The 16036-nt window shown below is 39.8% G+C and overlaps 1 pseudogene across 1 annotated transcript; it reads right to left on the reverse strand.

The window, feature by feature from the left end:
- Positions 1-11231: 11231 nt before the first annotated feature.
- On the reverse strand, positions 11232-14525 carry LOC308506534 (nonsense-mediated mRNA decay factor SMG5-like; annotated as a pseudogene). Its single transcript has 2 exons — positions 14418-14525; positions 11232-14073 (listed from the first exon to the last, which is right to left on the reverse strand). The product of its transcript is annotated as a nonsense-mediated mRNA decay factor SMG5-like (transcript).
- Between the last annotated feature and the right edge of the window lie 1511 nt (positions 14526-16036).

A 16036-nucleotide genomic window follows, 5' to 3' on the forward strand; every position in this document is an offset into this window, starting at 1 on the left:
AAGGGAAAAAATTACTTAAAGGTGGAATTGTTGATCAAAAAGGAAGCAGAATTTAAAGATTTGGGAAATTCTCAGACTATCCACATTGTGAAACGTATGGACACTAAGAGTGTGACAAACTGACCTTTTGATAAGATTGGTATGGATCAGCCATCTCAACAGAATTCAGGCTCTAATCAAAACAATAGACAAAAGACCCTGAAAGCTATTCAAAGATCATCAGCACTCCACTCCCATCGAAGGCCCAGAGTGCACAGGCTTGGTGGAATGGCCACCTTAACCTTGGTTTCAAAGGATGAGACTACCTGGCAGAGCCATGGGCATGGGAGCCCAAACTGGGAGAGCCATGACATGGGTAGGGCCCCTGCCAAGCTGTGGGGTTGCCATTGTCATTCTCTGAAGGTCTGGAAGGCAGAACATTGAGTCGAGAGGATTATTCTTGAAATTTATGGTCTACTGGAATTTGCCCCATTCGGTTTTCAACTTTCTTGGGGACTTGTCACTCCTTTCTTCTGTTAAAAGATAAACTGAGTCATATTAAAATTTTTAAGAGTTCATTTGAATAAAATCATTTTGAATCAGGTGGCACCAAACCAGAGGTAGTTAGAATCACTCCATCAACAGAGTCTAAAGTGAAAAGTTTATACAGAAGATTCAGAAACAAAGCAAGGATGTTATTTGATTGGCTATAGCTTAAACAGTTGCCTTATTTAGGCAAGCCTACTTGGTTTTGTTAAAGAGAAAACCACAGGCCCACAATGATGTCACTCAGGCTATAAAGCTCACAATACCAAACCTAGATTTAATATCTGATCTAACTGCAGTTTCAACCTATCCTAGAAACGTAATCTTAATCAACCAGTCTGGAATTTTCTGCTCAATGACATATTCTGTCATGCGGTCCTTCTCCCTCACTCCAAAGGAAGAAAAGGCAATCTGCGTGACAAGCCCTTGCTGTCCCCTTCTCCTTCCACCCCCCCCAAAAAAAAAGTCAAGGCCAAAAAATAATATTTTCTTTTCTTTTGTTAATAGTTCCCTTGCCCCACCCTTCTACTTGTAAAAACCTTCCATTTTGTATTAATAAAACCCCTTGGAACGCCCTTTCTATTTGCTAAATGGGATGCTGCTCAATTCATAAATCACTTAATAAAGCCAAATATCAAATTTGCTCAGTTGAATTCTGCTTTATAACAGCCTTTTGTGATTGGTTGTCCTTAGGTTTTGATTTAACATGTCTTTCCTATTTCTCTCTTTTGGAAAGGGAATGTCCATCCTCTATCTGTCCCATCAATATATTTTGGAAGCACATACCTTGTTTGGTTTCACAGATTCATAGATGGAAAGGAATGTTTCCTCAGGATATATCATACTTCAAGTCTCTGATTTAAATGTTACTTAAAATGAGACTTTGGACATTAGACTTTAGAGTTGATGCTGGAACAAGTTAAGACTTTGGGCTTGTTGAGGTGAAATTAATGTATTTTGTATGTAAGAAGAACATACATTTTGGGAGGCTAGGGCCAGAATGCTATACGTTGAATGTTTGTGTGCACCCGAAAATTCATATGCTGAAACTCAATCCCAAATGTGATGGAATTTGGAGGTGGGCCTTTGGGAGATGATTAGGAGATGAGACGGAGCTCACAAATATCAATTCTTAGTGTTTCTGTATGAGGGCTTTCTCCAATGTCATATGAGCTTGTTCATCTCGGATGCTAAGTATACCAAAAATGCCAAGTAATTGCACCAATGAGGGATGAGAGTTGATGGATAAATAACCCAGTTTCCTACTACATTGGTGAGATAATACTGAAGTACTCTCAACATAGCTTCTCAAAAGATTCCCAGAGAAAGTGAGCACCAATTGCACGCACTGGTAGTGGTATAGAGTATATAAAACATATTATGTATGTTGGATTGAGGTTTGCAAAACAAGTTGTTTACTAGTAGGGAGAGGACTATCACTGCACATGTGTGAGACTGATAAGAGTAAATGAAAGTAAACATGTTTATGTTTAGAGTATATACATGAAGTAAAAAACATGTTTTTGTGTGAAACTGAGCATAACAAAATTGAGTGATAAACACATTCACCTAAGCAGTAAACAACTCCTGGCAATCCACTTCTGGTTATCACCTAATAGGTAAACAAGTCCAAGGATAAGAGGATAAAAGCAGAACTCCAGAGCAATGCTATGAGTGGTCCGACTGGGAGCTCCGGCTAAGACCCTCTGCGAGGCTCTGAGCGAGACACTCCGGAACAATCCTCCCAGACGTTCATCTGGGCGATCCAACAGAGTCCTCTATGAGGTGCAAGCCACGATACTCCGGGGACTCTCTGAAGTTTTTCCTTGAAAGACCATCTCACCTCAGACCTGTTGTGGGCCCAGTCACCTCTCCCAGACCAGGGACCTTCTCCACCTCAATTGACTCTGGGGCTTGGTTTGTTATTAAATCCTATTCTATTCTGTATAACCTTCTGTGCTTACCAGAGCATTGGCCTCTGGAGGGACATTAGTTCCCAAATAAAGCTGTGTTACTCACTCGATCTGAACCTGTGTGTCAGGACTTTGTTCCCCACTTGCATCACAAGTACCACGCAGGGATGTAGGGCCCTACCTTGGGGTTAATATCCCCTTGACTTTCAGGAAAAGACTGAAATGTGGCGACTGCCCTTACAGGCACTCACAACAGTAACCTACTCAGCTCATTTCATTGGCTTTTTTCATTTCTCTTCAATTTCCCCACATCTTCTCATGTGCTTTCTGGAAGCACCTCCCAAATAAAATAAACACAGTTATTTCCCTGCCTCACCATCTGATTTGGGGTAAACCCAAACTAGGAAAATGTCTTTCATCCCTTAATAAATGTATTTTTTAGAGCTGAAGAAAATCTCCTGAGACAGTGTGGGGACAAAGCCCCAAAAAGCAGTTTCCAGGCTCTCGGCCTCACATAGAAAGGTGCTGGCTCGGGTAGTAAATGGCCATCAACTGTGATCAGATGGCCATCAGTTGTGGCTAGTTGGCCGTCAGCTGTAACCCGTAAGCCATTGGCCACTAATATAACTGCTGTGGCTATGCTAGCAGAGAGATTGGGGGCTAGCAAGAGCGGATTGCAGAGAGGCGGATGCCGCCGGTGAGAATATAGTGATATGACTCCCCTACCTATGGCTCCATGGGTGTTTCTTTTTGGCCTCACCATGTCCTGCGTTCTTATGTGGGGAGCGGGTGCAGAGACCTCGCTGGACGCCCCGCATGACAGACAAGTTTAGAAATATGCAGAACTAATATAGTACCTAAAAGCAGATAGCTTTAGAGAAAATTTCATAGGCACCTTTGCATTAGATACCTACTTATAAACAAAATCAGTTTTAAGCAGATAATAGGGATCTTAATCTCTGACTTTTTGCCTTTGGATCTGTCAGGTTTAGGCCACTTAGCACAAAGAAAAACAAAAAGTATTCCAGGAACTAGTCCCATGAATTTGAGAAAAGGCTATGGTTTGGGGAACCAGAAGACTTATCTTGCCTTCTGCATGTCTTTGTCCAAAGATTTAAAGAGGACTGTCATTTTCTGTGGTGTGTGTCATTGCTTTCATAAGCTTTTTCCAAGCCAAAGAAAATGGGGACTACTTTAAATTTTCATTAGCTTCATCACGCCTCATTCTGCTTGTCATCCTGCTTGCCTGCTATTAGAAGGCAATTACTTGATGAGCTCTTTTAGAAGAATGGAAATGCTAAATGATGTTCACTTAGTAGCAACTTAAAAATCTGATCTCATCTCAGACCCACAGTTCCTGCTACAGGAGAAGCCTAGAGAAAAGTTGGAGGCTGTCCATCAAGATGGGCAGAAGCTAATTCCTGCTGGAAGAGAACATTGTAAAAAAAAAAAATCCTAAAGGCATCTTTCTCTCAAAAAATTTGACATTTATTATCCTCATAGTTCGAGAGATCCTTTCATTAATTTCTAGATATTAAAATTGACTAAAACAGGGCAGCCGGATGGCTCAGTTGGTTAGAGCACAAGCTCTTAACAAGGTTGCCGGTTCGATTCCCACATGGACCAGTGAGCTGCGCCCTCCACAACTAGATTGAAAACAATGACTTGACTTGGAGCTGAGTAGCTGGTTGGCTCAGTGGTTAGAGCGCACCTTGGCGCTCATAACACCAAGGTCACTGGTTCGAGTCGCACATGGACCAGTGAGCTACGCCCTCCACAACTAGATCGGAAAAAACAAACAAACAAACAAAAAAACTTGACTTGGAGCTGAGCTGCGACACCTACAACCAGATTGAAAAACAACAACTTAACATCCTGGAAAAACACACTGTTCCCTAATATTCCCCAATTAAAAAAAAATTGGCTAAAACATATTTTCATTCTATCCCTACTTAAACTTACTCTTTTTTTTTTTTGTATCTGAAAAGTTATTCATCCACCAGATAACAGAAACTTCTCAAAACAATAGCTGAAATGTTTCTCTCATGAAAGAAATCTGGAGGTGATCATTCCAGCATAGATATAGTGGTTCCGGGACATCATTAGGACGCAGGTACCTTGCAGCTTTCTGCTTCTCCAGATCCTCTGGATTTAGAATGGGGCATCCATCCATAAATTCACGTTTTGGTCCCAGATGCCTGCCTGTTGGTCTTTTAAACTTACTCTTTAAGTTTGTGAGATCCAGTTTGCAATTCATCATTTTGACTTTTCTATGACTTTCTGTGTCTCCTACAGAACACTGCTCACAGTTTTCACTGTTGAATTGACATCTCTTCCTCCTTTAAAGAATAATAAATGGAAATAGCTAAGGCAAATCACAACAGAGAAATCAAACTGAAAACTATAAGAAGACTCCTTGGAATCTGCTCAGCTAGAACGGAAAAAAAAATCGCTCCACCAAGTTGGACAGATGCTATGAACCATTAGTGTGTTTAAACTTTGGGGAAACCCATTTTAGAATTTGCTGCTTGATTCAACTTGCCTGGGAGACTCAGAAGCAAAAAGAACACACACAATGAATAGACACCTCAGTTGGAAAACAGGTACTATAGACCCAGAAAAGAAAATGAAATCAGGGTCGGACCCATGGAACAAATGTATGTGCAAGGTGTTTGTCATCAGCACAGAGACTTCCTTATGGAGACAGCGCACACGATTCTGCATAAAGAAGAGAAATCATATTCACTACTTCTGTCTGCTCCTCACAATTTCCGATCAATCAAATACAATAAGGATCATTCCATTTCGGGCAGGGTTTTGAACCAAAGTCTTATTCTGAATGTTATTATTTTTTAAGGTAGTGATCCAAAAATTGAGTGTTAGGGTAGATGAGTGATTACACTAACAACTCAAGCCAAGCCAGAGAGGAGAAGTGGTTGTCCTGACTTTTTTATACCATGCTAAGGAATTTGAACCCCTTATGCAATGAGGAGCCATTGCATTTTAACCAACAAAGACATAATCAGGTATATAAGAGCACAATAATTCCGGTGGCAAGGTAGAAGTAGGACAGGACCAAAAATGTCAGTGAAAAGGTCAGTTAGAAGAATGTAATAATTTCCCTACTCGGACTTCTATTTCAGTAGTGACAATAGATTGAAACAGTAAGTTTAGAGATACTTTGAATAGAAATAACTCTTGTAAAGTCCCTAGGTGACATTGTCCCTATCACGTCTCCAGTGTCATCACACTTTGCTCATACTACAATGATTACCATGTATTTGAATAGATGTTTGTTTCTAGGTCTAGAACCATGATTTCTTCAAGGATAGTAAATATGTCTTAATTTTCATGTATTTACAGCAGCAAACATAATATCTGGAACTAACAAGAACTCAGTAAGTTGTTGATAAATGCGTACTGATATGTTCAGAAAATTGTTGAGAAATAGCACATGTATAATGGTTACTTTAGCCTGTCTATTTGGTTAGACTATAGTTATACCTATATGGATATAGGTACCATAGTTATGGACTGGAACTCTAGCCTAGTTTTGCTGTAGAGATATTTCGTAGAGTTAGTAAGAATTTACAGTCAGTTGACTTTAGTCAACTAAAGTAAAATAGATTATCTCAAAAATGAGGTGGGCTTCACCCAATCGGTGGATCACGAAGGCCTTAAGAGAAAAACTAGTTTTCCTGAGGAAGAAGAATTTCTGCCACAAGATGGCAGCATCAAGTCCTGACCAAGAGTTTCCAGCCTGCCCTACAAATTTCAGACGTGACAGCCTCACAACTGCTAAGCCAGTTCCTTGAAATGAATATCTGTGTGTGTGTGTGTGTGTGTGTGTGTGTGTGTGTGTGTGTGTGTGTGTGTGTATACATACATACTTATAATTAAATGTTTGGGTAAAGGGAGAGTTAAAAAAAGAATGGAACCACTGCTTCAAATTTAGCTAAATGCTTCTTATCAAGATAAGGACTACAAGGGAAAAGGCTAGTTCGGGTAGAAATAATGACTACTTCTAGACATGCTGAATTTCAGATACTGTGTATGGAAAATTCCAGCAGACATGTAGAAGAGGCAGATGGAAATAGGAGTCTTATATCCATAAGAGAAATTATTACAGTCAAAATATATTACTCAACCAGAATAAAGTTTCTGGCTGTCTAGAAAGCACATATAACACACATCTATAGTAAGGTTGGAATTTACACACTATAACTCATATATAAAAAAGAAACATCTAGCTCTAGTGATTGAACATAAATTACTTTCTAACCTATTCCACTCAAAATGTAAAACTTGCCTAGTAAAATAACCCCGTGTCTTCCCATTTAAAGCAGTTTTTTCTTGGGCAAATAATCCTCTCAAGTCAGAGTTGAAACTCCCTGTCAGGGCTGTTTATCCCCTCCACTGACTTTTACTCCCCTCAGAGCCTTTGGATGAAGGTGAAAGTTTTCATATCCCCAGGGCAGTCAGATGGGGGTGGTGGGAGAGTTGTTTCTGTATCCCACAAGCTGCTCTCCAGGTTCACACTGACCTTCATTGAAATGTCCTCTTCCTGCCTAGTTACTAGACACTCTATGGCTTTGTGTCCTTATAAGTGAGACCTGATCTACTTGAGATAGATTTGGAGCCAAATACCTCTGGAATGAATCTCAGGTAAATCACTCAGAAGCTGTAGGTCTTTGGAAAAGCTGCTTAACTTGACTGAATTTACCTGACTCATCCACAGTAAAACAGGATTGTTTCCTACGTTCTAAGGAAATAAGAAAATTAGAGAGCAATTTTTCCCAGAAAGTCCACTTCCCACCAGAGCCACTGAAGCAATAGCCACACCTAGATAATGAAATGTATGTATGAACTGTATGCATTAAACAGACAGTGCTCTCCTCATCAGAATCTCAGGTGATCATGAAGCTTCTAAGAGTTATTTTCCTCAGTTAAGCTTCTATACACATACTAAGATTTAGGCACCATACTGTTTAAAATTATACCTGTTGCTTTGTATATCATTCCTCTATACATTCCTACACACAATGAAGAGAAAATAAAACTATAAGAGAAATTTAAGTCTCCTAGTGTACAAAATTTTGTCCACAATCCCACCAGCCAAGGCCAAAACACTGTACTTTTAGAAGACAAATACTTTGGGGATGATAGAGACAATATGTAGTCTAAAAACCTCCTAGAAGGGAAAGCAAGGAAATATCACAACAGGAGGCTTTCTCAGGGGCATGATTCCTGTATATGGTGGGCAATAAAAGGGGCTCTGTAATAAATCTGACTGAAAGTAACCTCGCAGATTGATCTGATCTTAAATTCCTAACTGGGAACGTTGTGGTAGGTAGTCACACTCCAGGCATATAACTTCTTTAGTAAAAGGGTCATCTTCATCTTAAGTAAGCCCTGTCCATTGTTTCTGTGCATCTGATTAACATGCATTGATATGCCTCTTTTTCAGACCCCTCAGAAGCATAACCATCTTCAAGAGGGCACATAATCTTGTTAACTGTCCAGTTATCCAATCATAGAGACTTCCCTGCCTCACTGCCCTCCCATGTTCATGTAATTCTTCCTTAGTTCTCTCCTTAGTTCTAAAGGTACAAAAGAAACTGCAGACTGTCATTCTGGGAAGCATTTTTCTCCAACCATTAATATCTTGCTTCCTGGTGTATCCTTTGTTTGGCTCAAATTAACTCTTACAAAAATTTTCTACAGGTTTGGACATTCTTATATTGACAATGTATTTTTTTTTTTAAATGAGCAGAACTGTGGTGGTTTAACTGTTGCTACCCCTGCTGCTTTCTGAGAGCATGTCCTGCATCCGTGTCCACAGCTGCTGCGGCATTTTGAAATGACCCATTTTAGCAGTACAAATAAGAAAGGGACTGGTCCTGGGCTTGAAAGAGCCAAAACCCATTGTGTTGTCTACTGTGTTGGCAGTTAGTAAGCACTGTCCCAGCTTTCCTTGCTCTGACTCCATTCATACTATTTAGACCAGAAGCTCCCAAATGCAATTTGAAACCCCTCATCCAAGCTTCTAGGAGGATCTTCCATAGTGATGAATGCCCATTTATTTTCATAAGTAAAAACAACCAAACATCTCTTATCAGAAAAAAAAATTGCTTGCATATTTAAATATAGTTTATTCTTGTTCTCTTATTCTTTTTTGCTCTGCTGCATGTTTGAGTTAATTTATCTCCCCTCTCAAGCCATCAGTATTATTGGTTCCTTCGTATGAATCTAACACTGTATCTAGTTAGTTGCAAAAAGGAAGACAAAGAACACAGGGGCAGAGAGCTATCTGATTTAGGCAATTGTATTTAGAGTGCAATTAAATTTTCGTATGAATATAACACTGTATCTGGTTAGTTGCAAAAAGGAAGACAAAGAACACAGGGGCAGAGAGCTATCTGATTTAGGCAATTGTATTTAGAGTGCAATTAAATTTGCACTCTCATATGCTTTGTGTTGGTTCAGATTAAAACAATAAGAAATAAGAAAAAAATAAAAAGACCCTATTTTAAAGTGAAAAAGGACATGAGCAAAACAATTAAAATTTATAACAGGGCCACTGAGCTATTAATTTTAATCTATAGTCAATGTTGCAATGAGAATTTCACTTATCAAATTATCCAGAAAAGAAATAAAAATTCTCTGAATTGAATGTAGTGAAATATGCACACTCATCTTCTTGGGAGTACAAATTCTTACAAACTTTCAGAAACCAATTTAGCACAATCATCATGATTATTATTTAGTATCACTTTTAGTATCATTAAGATCCTTAATGTATTCTGATCCTTTGCCTCAATAATTCTACTTCTAGGAATTTATTCTAATAATCAAAGACACATACAAAAACTTATTTACATTATTCATAAAGAGAAAAATGTAGAAACAAATGTCTAACAATAAGACAATGGCTAAGTAAATTATGGTATACCCATATGATGATCACTTTTTAAAATCATCTTTAAAAAGTAAATATGTAACAAAATGATAATATACTTGCTGAAAATATATAGGCTATAAAATTAGATAAAATGCTTATACTCTTTTTGGAAATAAATTCCTTTCCTAGAAAGCCATTTGTCAATGTCTTGTAAAAAGTTATATTTATGTGCATAGGTAGATATACACATATATTCACATATAAACGTAATGTAATGTAAAATACATGTACATATATACTTATATCTTTTAACTTAGCAAATCAACTTCTGGTCATCTATCCTAAGCTGATAGTCATGTATCCTGGTCATGTACCCTAACAGATACAAAGATCTTTATCACATAATTATTAATAATTTAATCCTGAAAATATTATTTAAAGAAAGATGAATAAATAAATAAAGATGAATGCTGAAGCAAACAATGATAGAAAGCAGCTCTTAAAGGGGCAATGAATATAAAATTATTTGTAATTTATGCAATAATGCAATAATATAAAATTATTTGTAATTTAAAGAAAAGCAGCTGAAAAGATGATTATAGAATATTACTATAATTATGAAAAACATGCATGTAGAAGAAGCACAAAAAGTTATAAGTAACTCAAAACAACAAAAATGGTAATGTTAGGGTGAAACAATTGTGGGCTTGTCTTTTTTTCCTATTTTTCTTTAATTTGTCAAACTTTTCTAATAAATGTAACAAAATGTTTTAAAAGCATGGAAGAGGGGAAGCAACAGGAAGTTTAATTGACATACAAAGGTTCAGCTTAGGACAACTGAGAAATTAGAACCCAGGAGTGAGGATGAAACTCAGAATGGAATTTCTGTGCTTCTGAGAGGAGGAACTAGATTTGAGGCTGAGTTGGTGAGGAGTGTACTTGAACAGAGGACACCAACGCCTCAAGAACTTGGGACCCTGAAAGAGTATTAAGTTTGGCCTTGAAATGGGATGGTTTATCAAGGGAGAACATTGGGGATGGGTAGAGCGGAGGCGACTGATGTTAATACTTTTAACACGTTAGTGCCAATCTGAGTGAAGTTGTGGATCTTTACTTATGTTCAATATTTATGGGATGCATATTGGAGGTCTGCTAATGTCAGAGAAAGAGCTACCCCTGGAGTACACGCCAGGTAGGAAATTGACCAGAGATCCCAAGACATGTGGGAGCCAGAAAAAAAAAAACATCAAAAGACAATGTCATGGTAGCCAACATTAGAAAACTTGAGCAGATGTAGGAAAAAAAAATACCAATGGTGTCCCACGAAATACTGATTGCCAAATGATTGAAAGAAGAACCAAATCTGCCAATCCTTGGGACAAGAGTTAGCATGCTTCATTAGAGGGAGCAAATAAAATCATACCATAGTGGTCCAGGTTACCCACCCAGTCCTAGCAACAATGGAAACCTGAACGAAGCATAAAGTCAGGTAAAGACACAACCAGGAATTGCAATAAAATCCTAAATTTGAGCTTTATATTTATGAAGTTTTCCCAGATGGCAAAGGCCTACCCTAGATAATAGGCATGGTCCCATCAAAATGAAACAGCATTAAAAGTAAAAGTGTTATGATACAAACCAGAGCTAAGCAAATTACAGACCCATTGACATGACCCGGACTTGGAAGGGCTTCCTTAACTTGCTGCTTTACCATAAGCACTCCAAGCACTGAATTAGTTTCATCTTGAGATTTTTTTGTTCCAGATAGAAAACATGAATGTCCAACCAAGATGACAAAGATGGAAGCATAAAGGGCTCTGGAAGCTGATACACTAAACCTCAACCTATAGGTAGGTATAAATATACATTTAACACAATGTTTACCTTTAACATTAGGTGCTAACAAAGAAAGGTGACCATACTGAGTTTGATGGACAGGTGCTGCAGGAGGAAGAAAAGAGGTGTGACCATGCCAGCTGACTGCTCGCCATCCACACCCTATGGGAGAGCCAGATGTTCTGGATTTCCACACCCGCTTCATCTGCGGTCCCCAGCACCAACTGCAGGGCGTAAGAGAAATTCTGAGGGTTGTCCAAACAGATGCCTGTGATGATAGTGAACTTGCTGCTGAAACAGGGTGTCCCTGGCCTAGACACATCCAACAGACCTTTGCAGAAGTCAAGAATGTTCTAGAGGTTTCAGGCATCAGAGTCTGGCCTGGTCATCTTGGGTCTCATAAACCTCTTAGACACACAGGACTGGCACAGAATCATCCTCTAGGAAGGTGACGGCTGCTGAAGGCCCATGCTCTTCCCATCTCAGGACATAGAATATGTCAGCCACACGATGAGGAAAATCTTAATACTGGTAGCAAGCTGGTGACTGGAAGATGCTCACAGAGGGCCCGAGGGTCGGCCAACAGGTAAGAAGTCAGAGCTGACTGAATCTGGAGGCCTCTGAGGGCCTTCTCCGGTTGCACCACTTCATGTTGAAGCCAGAGCTGAACTGTCTTTGGAAAACCTGATCCTTGAAGTTCTCTCTAGAAACTGCTGAGACAGGTTGTCTGGTCCTTTCAATACTGTGCTCACAAAGACCCCCAATTTAGAGATAAACCTCAGGAACCATCCAGGGAGTGTGGTTGCAAAGTGGCCAAAGCTTCTGAGGAAACAGGTGCACACAGCAGCTTGGTCGTGGGGGCCGAATGGAGGTGGGTCCTGCTCCAAGCCCACCCGCTTCTGGGAAACTTGCAGTAGAGAGTGCTAGCCCAGGGCAACATCCTCGGGGAGTTGCAGGAACCTGGGGGTATTTGGGCCCTTATGGCTCTGCAGCAAATCATGGAAATGCTGGGACAGGGCCAGGCTAGGCATTTGAAGGTTTTTGAAGGTCTCCCACTGAGGACAGCAGGTTCTGCAGCATGGACAGGCTAGGTGGACTCTGCCAAATGAGGTGAAGAGGCTGTGGTTGGTGCAGAGCCAGCCCGGGATCACCTTGATGGTGCCCAGCAGTCCCTCTGCAGAGAGGATCTTCAATTCCTGTTGAATGGTCTGGAGATTGTTGCAAGACTGGTGGGTGAAGGCATTCTGCCCCAAGTAGGAGAGAGACAGCAGCTTTATCTCAGGAAAGCTGCTCCTATCGCGCTCCGTACCAGGTGCATTGCTGAAGGCAGGGCTCAGCTGGCGGCATCAGAGTACTGTGACTGAAGGCAGGAGCCAAGTGCCTGCCATGTTTTACTTGGAGCTTTTGGCTCAATGGGGCTGCCAGGTTAGCGGAAATAGGTATTTTCAAGAGTTCGAGGAGCCTATTAGGAGGTTTGCATGCCTTCAGTTTAATTCTACATCTGGGTTTGACCCCACTTCCTGGCATTGCTTCTGGATTCAGGGAGCTGCCCTCTACTTCTTCGGTTGTATCTGAAATAAGCAGTTTCACTACTTGTTTCTGAGTGGACCTGTGAGCATAAGGATGTCTTTTCATCTTCGTCTGCATCAGATCTGAGTCACAGAAAGAATGAAAACTGGCTTCTGAGTTGTCACTCTCATTGGAAACATAAGATGACCTGTGGCTTTTCTGAGATTTGCTGTGCTGGGGCCCAGGACAGGTGCCTGGAGAGTCTTTTTGCCACTTCTCAGTCTCTTCTGTTGGTCTTTTATTATCACTGGTGATGGCCACCTCTGGAGTCAGCTCAGTCTGGATTCACGTATTCACATGTAGAATTAGACGAGAGAAAAGGGTCAAGGTGAAGGTGGCTGCAGGCCTGTGTTGGTTTGAGCCTGTTTTCCTAAGGCTGTGCACACTGATGAGGCAAAGAACCGCCATGTGCAAGATGAGGAGTTCTGGGAGAAAAAAAATAGCCTCTTGGGGGCTTTCCCTCTGTGGAGGCCTGGCTCAGGTACGATGGGCATGGCCCATGGGAAAGACAGAGATGAAAGTTCTCTAGAACCGACTGGAAGGGCATCAACCTGGTCACTCTGAATTTCCTCTGAGGCTGCAAGAGGCTCTGAAGTTAGAGAAAGCGAACCAGCAGCCTTTTGTTATCCCACCACTGCCTCTGGCTAGGAGACAGCTTCTTTCCCTGGGACCTTTTCAGATGGCTGTATACTTACCCTGCATGATGAAAGAGTCATTTGAGGTTTCAAGATGTCCCTTTAAAAAGCACTTCTGAGTGGAGGCAGTGCTGAAGGAAGTATGTGGCTTCGACACCATAGTACTTACTCCCTATGAGAGCTCCCAACTGTTTGAAGGGCATTCCTATGTGTAGGGCCATTGACAGGGCTCTGTAATAACATGTCTCTGTCATGTCCTTGGTGGCCAGGGCCAGAAACTCGTCCTGATAGCAGAACAAGTCACCCAGGAACAACAGACAGTGACGGCAGACCATTCGTGCCCAGGCCACCTCTTCCTCTGATGTGAGGCCTACCTTCTTGCAACCAATTAAGTGGATTGCACTGTGAGGCCAATGAATGTAGCTCTGTAACCTGAGCTCATAGTGATCCTGAAAAAACGTTCACAGAACATGAGGCAGCCCTTCAGATGAGCCTACAACAGGCCTTCGCAATGTTTGAAGGTGTCTGTGTGTTTTTTGTTGGTCTTTGTTAGCAGCATAGCAACATCAGAGTACATTTTCCCCCATAACAGTTCTTCTGCTTTCATCCCATAATACACTGGGTGCACAAACATGAGTTTAATGCAAATTTGCTGAACCATATCCCTGAGGGCCAGGATATGAGACTTGCAAACCTCTTTTTTTTAATTAATTTATTTTTTTATTAAAGTTTATTGGGGTAACAATGGTTAGTAAAGTTACATAGGTTTCAGGTGTACAATTCTGTAATATGTCATCTACTTCACATTGTATATTCACCACCCAGAGTCAGTTCTCTTTCCATCACCATATACTTGATCCCTTTTGTCCTCATCTACCACTAAACTATTGTCTATGTCTACGAGTTTTTGTTTCTTTGTTTATTTGTCTTGCTCCTTTGTTGCTTTCAGTTTTACATCCCACATATCAGTGAAATCATATGGGTCTCAACTTTTGAAGCCTGATTTATTTTGCTTGGCATGATAATCTCAAGTTACACTTTTTTTTTTTTTTTTTTTTTGAAGAAAAGGTCAAGATGCTGAGCTGCCAAGCAAACGTCCTGGTAGAAGAGTTTGGCCTTCGGGGCTTCTGCCTGACTGCTCTCCATGGGACTGAACTCTTTTCCCATGATGCTTATGTGTGCCTTCTTAGAAAAGACAAAAACTTGCTATTTGTACTCACCTATAGAGACCAAAAATAATAACAATAATAATAACTAAACAAAAGAGTAGGGGTGTATAAGGCCATCTTATATGAAGCAGGCAACTCCTGCTCATATTTCCGATCTCAATTTAAACATTATTTCTTCCAGGAAGCTAAATCTAACTCCCAAATTCAGATTAGATGGCTCCCTTTCACACCATGCTGGCCTCCTTTGGATTTCTGGAACTCAAATGGTTGTGGATTTTCCTTGACTGTGTTTCTCCTACCTAAGCACGTCTCTTATGATTACCTATCATTCTTTCTCCCAAACCAGACCACAATCATCTCTGAGAGTAAGGCTGGAGTCAGTTCACCAGTTAGTCTCTAGTAGCTAACAATATCTAGTTCAAACAGATGCTCAGTAAATAACAATAATTGCATGAAGTTCATTTCAAAAGTCAGTTCCTTAAATATCACCTTTAATTCAATGATGACAATGTATAAAAGCATTCCATTTTACTATTTAAGATATGTGTCTAAGAATGAAATAAAATTTAATGTACTCTCCGTTAACCGCAATACAATAGGAAGAAAAAAATTCCCATAGTAAAATTTAAATTTAATCAAACTGTGGATTTTTTTGGAGAATTAAACCAAGACTCTAGTTTAAAATATGTATAGTATAAATATATTTAAATACTTATAATATAAACATATTAAAATGATATTTATAGAAAAATTATAAAATTCCTGACCTCTGAGTACAGTTTCCCTTTAGACACTAAGGATGGAAGGAGAAGAGAAATATACTGCATATATAATATAAACAGAATTTTTACAAAGAAACTACAAAGGGTAAACACAAAACAAAAAACGGGAAATCTCTTGTACCTGTGCACCATTTAACGTATAAAAAGTACTCCTAGCAACATTGTCTTTAATAGGTAAAAAAAAAAACTACAGCAAAAACTAGAAATAACCTAATTATGCATCAACAGTAAGGTGAATAAAATAAATTGTAATATATCTATACAGCAGCAAAAATAAATGAAACACCCTACATATCCAAGTACGTACCAAGGTCTGACACTTAAGTTCACAAACTTGTTGCAATGATGTTGCTAACCTTTTCTGATATCAGAGGGATGATTCATTATGAATTTGTACCAACTGGACAAACAGTTAACCAAGTTTACTATTTGGAAGTGCTGAAAAGGCTGCATGAAAAAGTTAGACGACCTGAACTTTTTGCCAACAATTCATGGCTCTTGCATCACGACAATGCACCAGCTCACACAGCACGGTCCTTGAGGGAGTTTTCAGCCAGTAAACAAATAACTGTATTGGAACACACTCCCTGCTCACCTGATCTGGCCCCCAATGACTTCTTTCTTTACCCAAAGATAAAGGAAATTTTGAAAGCAAGACATTTTGATGACATTCATGACATCAAGGGTAATACAATGACAGCTCTGA

This window comes from Rhinolophus hipposideros (genome assembly GCF_964194185.1).
Source record: "Rhinolophus hipposideros genome assembly, chromosome: 13".
Lineage (NCBI taxonomy): Eukaryota > Metazoa > Chordata > Mammalia > Chiroptera > Rhinolophidae > Rhinolophus > Rhinolophus hipposideros.